This window comes from Herpailurus yagouaroundi, unplaced genomic scaffold, assembly GCF_014898765.1.
Source record: "Herpailurus yagouaroundi ecotype Mexico unplaced genomic scaffold, PumYag 162, whole genome shotgun sequence".
In the NCBI taxonomy this organism is placed as follows: domain Eukaryota; kingdom Metazoa; phylum Chordata; class Mammalia; order Carnivora; family Felidae; genus Herpailurus; species Herpailurus yagouaroundi.
Window position 1 is genome coordinate 75378461 of NW_024412403.1, and position 7930 is coordinate 75386390.

General features: G+C 53.2%; 1 long non-coding RNA gene across 1 annotated transcript; it reads right to left on the reverse strand.

Annotated features, from left to right (window-relative positions):
* Positions 1–221: 221 nt before the first annotated feature.
* LOC121036437 (uncharacterized) lies at positions 222–6690 on the reverse strand. The gene is made up of 3 exons (XR_005793357.1): positions 6580–6690; positions 1609–5016; positions 222–777 (listed from the first exon to the last, which is right to left on the reverse strand). It is a non-coding gene; the product is annotated as an uncharacterized LOC121036437 (long non-coding RNA).
* Positions 6691–7930: the final 1240 nt, after the last annotated feature.

The window sequence follows — 7930 nt, forward strand, 5'->3', positions numbered from 1 at the left end:
CCAGAATCTTCTAAAAATATTAAACATAAAACTAGACCAGTTCTCCATCTCTGAGTTGGGAGTCCAGGTTTGACTGGGCGGGTCCGTCATTGTTTGCTAAGAGTTGACTTCTCTAACTTGATGAATGGAACACCTTTCAGAGCATCTTTTTTTTTTTTTTTTTTTAAGTTACTTATTTATTTATTTATTTATTTAGGGAGAGGGGAGAGAGAGAGAGGGAGAGAGAGAGATGCAGGCTTGAACTCATGAACCGTGAGATCATGATCTGAGCCCAAATCAAGAGTCAGAAGCTCAACCGATTGAGCCACCCAAGCGCCCCTCAGCCCACCTTTCATTCCAGCCAGACCTTGGCCTCCAGCTACAACTGCTTCCAGCACCTTGTTTCTCTCACTTCCTGCCCAGGGCTCCTCTTGCCACCCCCAGGTGGAGTGCCTGAGAAAAGCTGTTTTGCTCTTCTGACATTTGTGGAACACTGGAAGCTGGAGGGAGTTAACCACCCAGGGGGCATCTTGTGATCAGTGAGAGCCAGTGGCGAAGTACGTACCCTTCCTTTGGAGCTCATTAGGGGTCCCTGGTTTCCACTGCAGGTTTTCCACTAGACCCACCAAGCCAGTACCTGACCCTGGCATTGGCTCCTCCCTTCCCTGGTTATTCTCCCCAGCTTCTCAGTCCTGTTTCTTGGTGTCACTTTCCAAAATAAACCAGCAGCTCGTGTTGTGGGAGCCCAGGCTCATGGTTTCTGTGGACTTCTGGTATCTTCTGTGGACTTCTGTACACCTGTGGATGGAGAGGAAATAATTATCCCTAGGGAGTTTCTCTCTCTCTGTCTTCCTGAGGTGTAGTCTCTATCCTCTGGGTCCTTATGCTTGTCTGTCCTCCCCGCTCAGTGTGAGGGTGGCAGTCATACAGTTGGCTGTTCTATTCCAAAATTGCCTCCAAGTCAGACAGAAAAGCACGTGACTGATTTTCCAGGTAGAAGTGTCTGTTCGGTAAACTGACCAACGGACGGACCACCTGGAGAAGGGCCCTGGCTTCTCAGATTCCAGAAAAAGTGTCTTCACTCATCTTTTTTCTCTCTTGCAATCCAAGATTTGTGGGTTGGCATCCCCATTGTTTAGTTGATAAAAGAGGCTCAGAGAACGAAGTACTTGCTCCAAGTTGCACAGCTAATCTGTGCCAAAGATGGGATTGGAGCCCGATCCTAACTCAAGGCCAGTATTTTTCCATTCCTCGTGACATCTCAGTTGTCTGGTGTTTCTGGAGTCTGGGGAAACGGACAGACATCTCCGCAGCAACAGTCTGGCCCCCGTCCCCCCACGCCCCTCCCTCGCCCCTGCCACCTGTACCTCAGCACCTCGCTCGGATGCCTCCCTCTCTTGCAGCCCCTGGGCTTGCTCACACCAGGGCTGAAGTGAACTTCTCCGTGCCCCACACACGTGCCTCTCTCTTGACACAATTCTTGCTCATTGTTCCAAGCCCTTTTGTTGGGTGTTTTCTTCACTTTCTCCCAGAATGGCCCTTCCAAGACAACTGTTTACAACTTCCTGCTTTCAAAAAAGACTAAAAATGAAAGCTGCATTTTGGGTTCCCTCCTCTTCCATTACTTACATGCAGAAGTCCTGGCATTCGAGGCGCTCTGTGATCCGGCCCCAGCTGTGTCGGTCACCTCCCCATCACCGTGCTGCTTGTCCTTCCGTGAAGGTGTTGCGCACAGTCAGCCCTGCAGTGTAGTGACTGGAGGCACAGGACCTTGCACTCATTTTTATGTCCAACAGAGCATCTGCGACAGGGACTAGCCATAGCAGGTGCTCAGTGATGATGAGTTGAATGGTACAGACTCGTTGCCGCCCTCTGAATGGTCCACGTGACCTATCTAGACCATCCCACTCCCTCAGGGGGCAGGCAGGTGAGACCCGCCCCTTATGTAAAGCATTCTGGAACTAGCTGACCTGAATAATACCTCTGAGTTGAGCGTGCTACTGAGGCAGCTAAGGTGTTCTTAAATCATCACAGGCCTTCATCTGAAATGCGTCAATGTCTGCTCCTGACCCCTTAAACCGCAACTGCCCAAGTTATGCTGAAAACCCCACAGACACGGGAGCGCCCTGTTCCAGTGCTGTGTGCTGGGGTCCCGAGGTGGCTTACAGAAAAGCTTGCAGTCTAGTGGTGGGCCGCAGGGGGGTGGGAGGGGGGAGGCTGGGAGAGTGGGCAGGGAAACAGCCGCAGAGAAATACTGATGGTACGGCAAGACGTGGGTGAGAGCACGAGTAGGGATGTCGTGTCCTGGGAGGGGTGGCAGGGAGAATGAAGATTCAGTGAGAGAGTGTATGGAAAGTGCCTACACACTGCCTGGCACATACTAGCTGCTCAATAAATAGCAAGCCTTACTGCCGCTCTCGCACATCCGGCTGGAGGCACACAGGAGTCAGGACTCTGCCCGTATCTGATTGCCACGCCTCCTCCCACCCCTTCCATCTGCTCCAGCCTGATTTTCTGATCGTTGAGAAACACACCAAATTTTTTCCTTCCTTGGGAGGGAAGAACTGTTCCTTATGCCGGGAACCCTCTGTTCCTAGCTTTTGGCAAAGCTCGCTTCATCTCATCCTTCCAGCTTCAGGGTAAATGACAGCTCTCCAGAAAGCCCTTTCCTGACCACCCCATCGCCCACAGAGTTAGTGTCTATCAATCGCACTGGCTATTTCCCTCTTAGTAATTACCAGAAGCTGGAATGATTTGGTTTATTTCTTCGCTTTGATTATTGTCCCACTAGACCGCAAGCTCCAGAGAGGGAAGAGCCGCCTCTGTGCCCTCTACTGTTAGGTCCCAGGGCCTGGACTGCGCGTGTGGCATGATCAGCATGTGACTGCTCTCCCTCTGCCTGGCAGGGTGGAGTGGGGGGAGGCTGGGAAGTGTATTTGGCCAGGGCCTTGGAGGGGGCACAAGAGTTGACCCACCAGGGGCTGTGAAGATGAGGTGGCATCGGGCTGTTTTTCAGTGGGTAGGAAGTACCCAGACAGGAGACTCTGTTATGAGGAGCAACTCTGGGAGTAGAGGGGGCTCCGAGTACAAACCAGCACTGGGTGGCCGTACAAACAGAAATGCCCTATCGCTGGGAGGAAAGGGTGGGAGCACCTCGTCCCTCTATTGGGCTGAGAGCTCAGGCCCTACCCTCTTACTTGGGCTCACCTAACAACCTTCTGGGCTCAGATCTGTTTCCCACAATGTGACCTTCCCACTGAGTGGGGGTGGGGGTTATCAGGAGGCCAAGCCCAGTGTTCAAACAATAATAATGAAAATCAGAAGCATTACCGCTTATTGAGCTCCTACTGTCAATCACCATGCTGAGAATTTCACACACATCTGCTTAAGCTGCGGTCCTTGGGCAAGGTTGGCATTATTTCCCCCATTTTCTGAGGCCGAAACTAGGATTCAAAGGGGGTGAGTAACATGTCCAAAGTCTCAGGGCTCAGACATGGTGGACAGAGTTTCGGACTCAGCTGCGTCTCACTGCACAGCCAGGGTTTTGGACCACAACCTCCTGGCCCGGGTATCTTACAGGTGAATCAAATTAGTTGGGTTTGGCTCAGACCCCTGGGGGTTGAGTCATCCGAAGTCAGGCCGCCTGAACCTGTTTCTCTCTGGGAAACTGATACAAACCTAATCCCTAGACTGACAATGTGGAGGGTGTGACCCTGGACTTTGGTAAGCCCAGGACCGGTCTGCTGCTCCCTTTCCTCGTCACTCAGAGGGCAGACTGCTTCTCCCCAGGGCGGCACCCGGGGGGTACCGTGGGGCTGACTTATTGCAGAAATTGGGCTTTGCTCTGCCGTGGAGTGGGGTGGCCAAGGGCTTGGGTGGAGAGGTAGACAGACTGGTTTGAAACCTGGCTCTTGAATCTAATAGCTGTGTGACCCTGTGGCTCTGGCACGTTTCTTCACCGCTCTGCCCTTCAACCCTCACCTGCAAAACGAAGACAAGGGCAGTCTCCTGGTGTTGCCGTGGCGATTATGTGAAGAAACGTGTGAAGTTCTGAGCACGTGTGCCTGGTGCCTAGCAAGCCTTCTGGTTAATAGTCTTAAGGGGAAGAGTACCTAACACAGTGGGTCTGAATCTTTATGCCATCAATTCTTAGCTCTGTCACTTTGGGCAAGTTACTGAACGTCTTCTAAACTCCTCCTCTTTAAACTGGGTAGTTAAGGAAGTTTGGAGAGGGTGGGAGTCTGGTGCCCTCGTCCTTCAATTAAAATTAGCTTTTGTTAAGGATTTGGAAAAGGCCAGGGGAAGGGAATGATTCTTGCCACGTGAGGACAGCATCTGCCCTATGCCACCGTCTGTGGAGAGGAGGCCAAAGACTTGTGGACGCTCTGAATCTCAGCAGGGCATCCAGGGTGTGGTCTCCAGAGTGCGGCTGTTTGTGCTGGTCTGAACTTTTCCACCAATCTGTTGTTTCGCTGGATTGTGAAATCTGCTGAAAGAAGATTGTTGTATGTAAGGAGTGTGGCCAGTGTGGCTGGCATGGTGGTTAAGGAAGAAAAGGCCACAGAGGGAGGCCACATCTGTACACGTTGGCCAGGGCACACGTAGCCTCGGGAGTTCAGATGTGCAGCTCGTGGCTGGCCACCCCACTGTGGACACAAGGGCCTTCGGTGATCAGAGCTCCCCGGCTTGGGCTCTAAGCCTGTGGTCTGCTTCCGTGTCCCCAGGCAACCTGCTTGCCTCCTGGTGCTCACCTTCTCGCAGGGAGAAAAAGCTCAGACCGTCGGCACCCTAGTCGCTTTGTAACATGTCGGACTCGGAGTGTGAGTTTGATGCGAGTTAGTCCTGAAACGCCGACCCCTTCCGAGGCCACGGACATTACGGAATAGCTAGGTCTGCCGGGTTGAGAACTCGGTCCTGTCACACAGGGGCCCACCAGGTGACCGCCACTCCTGAGATCCTCATGGAGCTGGCAACGACTGTCGCAGAGAGACGAGGCCCCGGTCACCTTCTTCATCCGTAATGATGCCTTCCTCAGGGCTGTGTAAAGATTAAATAACCATGCCTGATATACACTAGGTGCTAGACAAATGCCGATTCTTTCCCCATATTGTATAAGCCCTAGGAACTTCCTAGGCCAAGACATTGTGGTCGCCTTAAGGCCTGGAACCCTGCCTCCTATTTCTCTGGTTTCTCTCTCTCACCCTGCAGGTAGTTCTACCACCCGACCCTGTCCTCTGTGGCTGTCTTTGGGTTCTCCCCCTGACCTCTGCCCATACATCAGTCATGCCCCACCAGGTGTTCCCTACCCAGTGGAGGAAAGCAGGCCCGGCAGCATGGTGCCCACGTTCTAGGGCTCACTTATCCACTGTGGGACGTGGCTTCTGTCCATTCCCAACTCTGGGCTTCCATTTCCCCATTTGTGAAATGAGGGCATTGGGACAGCTCCTCACACGTATTTGTGTGGATGAGTGATTCCATTCATTTGTCCATCCATCCATCCATCCATCCATCGCAAAAACCCAAGGCTGTGTTAGGGGCTATGGTAGGTCTGGGGAGCTAAACAGATATGCTCTGGGCCTCAAACCCCTCACACCACTGTGAAGAAGACAGACTTCCACAAACCAGGATGCACCCTCACGGGGGTGTGACAGATGTCTCCCCACCCATGCCTTTGGAGAGAGGTGGGGCCCCGGAAGTCGGTCTGCTTCCAGCCGAGGGTCCTCCCCTGTCCCAAGCATTACTCAGCGCCTTGAAACGTGTGCCTCCTTGCAGCCTGTCCTGCTCATCCTCCTGGAGCTCAGCACAAAGGTCCTGTTGTGGGCCTGCAGCCCAGGCGGCCGCAGAGTCCCTGGGTGACTCACGGTCTTGCCATTTCCTTTGTGTGGCCCCAGGCCCCTTGCTGGAAGCCGAGTGTGCGCCTGCTGTGCGGGGGAGGGGGTGCCTCGGCCACTCTCCAGAGTTGCCCCTCAGGGAAGGGGACTAGCGCTGCGCCTTTCATGTGGCAAGGGGGCTCCCGGCACGCGACGCAAGCTCGGGCCGGCAAGATGTGTGCAGCCTTGCCTGGGCACGAATCAAAGCGGCCGCCGTTGGGGAAGCATGTGTTCCCCATCAGGCATTCCTCCTGGTGCCCTAAACGAACACATCTTTATGAAAAGTGAAAATTAACCACGGAAGGGAAGGGCTCGAAGGCTTGGGAAGCAACGTGGGTTGCTGGTCTCCCGGCCAGTCTTTGGGCCCCGCTCGGATGCCCTGGCAGCAGCAGCCGAGCCTGCCTACGCTGGAGGCATCTTCCCAGGCCTGGCTCCGGGCTTGGGCTTCTTGCACGCGGCCCAGCCAAGGCTCCTGCTGGTCTGTGGCCAGAGGCAGACGGCTAGGGACACTTGATGAATGGTGAAAGAGGAAGAGCAGTGGATTAGACCCATTCCGGGTAACTAAGCCGCCAGCAAGTTTTAACGGTGGCATTTCAAGCATCTTTCTGCATAGCTCCTAAGCCAGGGCTTGGCTCCACCGTATCCTGCTCTGGCTTTATCTCTGCCCGCACACCGCTTTCAGCCTATATACTCCAGCTGCTCTGAACAACTTGTTCTTTCAGGGGCTCACCTGCAGGCTTTGCACGAGCTGTTCCTGCGGCAGAGAAGGCTCTCCCCAGTGTCCTCAAGGGCATCTGGTTCATCCTTTCTTCAAGGGTCAGCTCAGGTGTCACCTTCCATAGGGAGCTTCTCTCCCCCCCCCCCCACCCCGCCCCCGGAGTCTGACATAGGTGCTTCTCCTCTGCAGGGAGATCTGCTCCCCTGAGAGCCTTTGCAAAGGCCTGTCAGTGCTCATATCGCTCTTTATTCTGCGATTCTTGCTTGTTTACACGAGGGAGGGTACCAAACAGTGAGTGAATGAATGAATGAATGGCTTGGGAAAGGAAACTGCTTCACACCCCAGTGCCCTGTGGGTGGGCACCAAAATAAACCTTGCAGGAAGCCTAAGAAAATGGCTCTAATTCTGTCCTTCCTGTTGCAACTTTTAGGCATCTCATGTGAATCTACAGGTGCCATCGTGAGGTTAGGACCCTGGATGGAGGAGGGATCCACACAGGCATCTGGCAGGTGCATCTGGCATCAGTATGCAGGGTTAAGGCCAACTCACAGTTTGTAATTAGACCGTAGAAGCAGAAACACGCATGGATGTAATGCTGTTACATCTTAGGCCAGGTCCACAGGCTCTCCCTGAGAACAGTGCGGTAGGCACTGACAACCGTCTGCACATACTTCTACAGCTCTTTAGGACTTGCAAAACTTTCACCACCACTCGTCTCATTGGATTTGAGTAAGCAGGGTGAAGATCATTTCTGCCCTTGTTTTGGAGATGAGCATTTTGAACTTTAGGGAGATTGAGTCTTGCATAATAACCCGCAAGGAGTAAGTAGGAGAAAGAACCTAGGTCTTCCTTTGACTGATCCTCAGAGGCTGGTGGGTGTCAAGTACCCACAAAGATGCAGGCACTGTGTGGTTCTTCCTATGAGGAGCACCTAGGTTTGTGCTCAAGGAGCACTCGTACCCAGGGACACCCAAGAGGAACATGAAAAGCGCTACCTTCCTGCTGGAAACAAGGGGATAGTGGAGTCCAGAGGAGTGAGAAGTTTGTTTTGGTTGTGAAGTCAGGGAAGCTTCCTAGTAGAGGAGATGTTCACATGAGGTCTTGAAGGGTGGGTAAGGTCCCCTAAAGATGGAAGAAAAGAGGACAATGTTTCCCCTCTGCCCTTGGCTCTAAGTTAGTCTTTCAATGCTTAAGCCAATAAAGACAGTAACAGCAGGTGCAGTGGTTTGTGATTTAGAAGTTCATATGAAGCACCATCCTCTGGGTCTCCCCAGGCTTCTGTGGCAGAGAAGCGACCCTCATATTCTGTGGGCAACGTGGGCAGAGGTGGTGTGAATTTGGGAACTACAGTCAGTCGAATAAG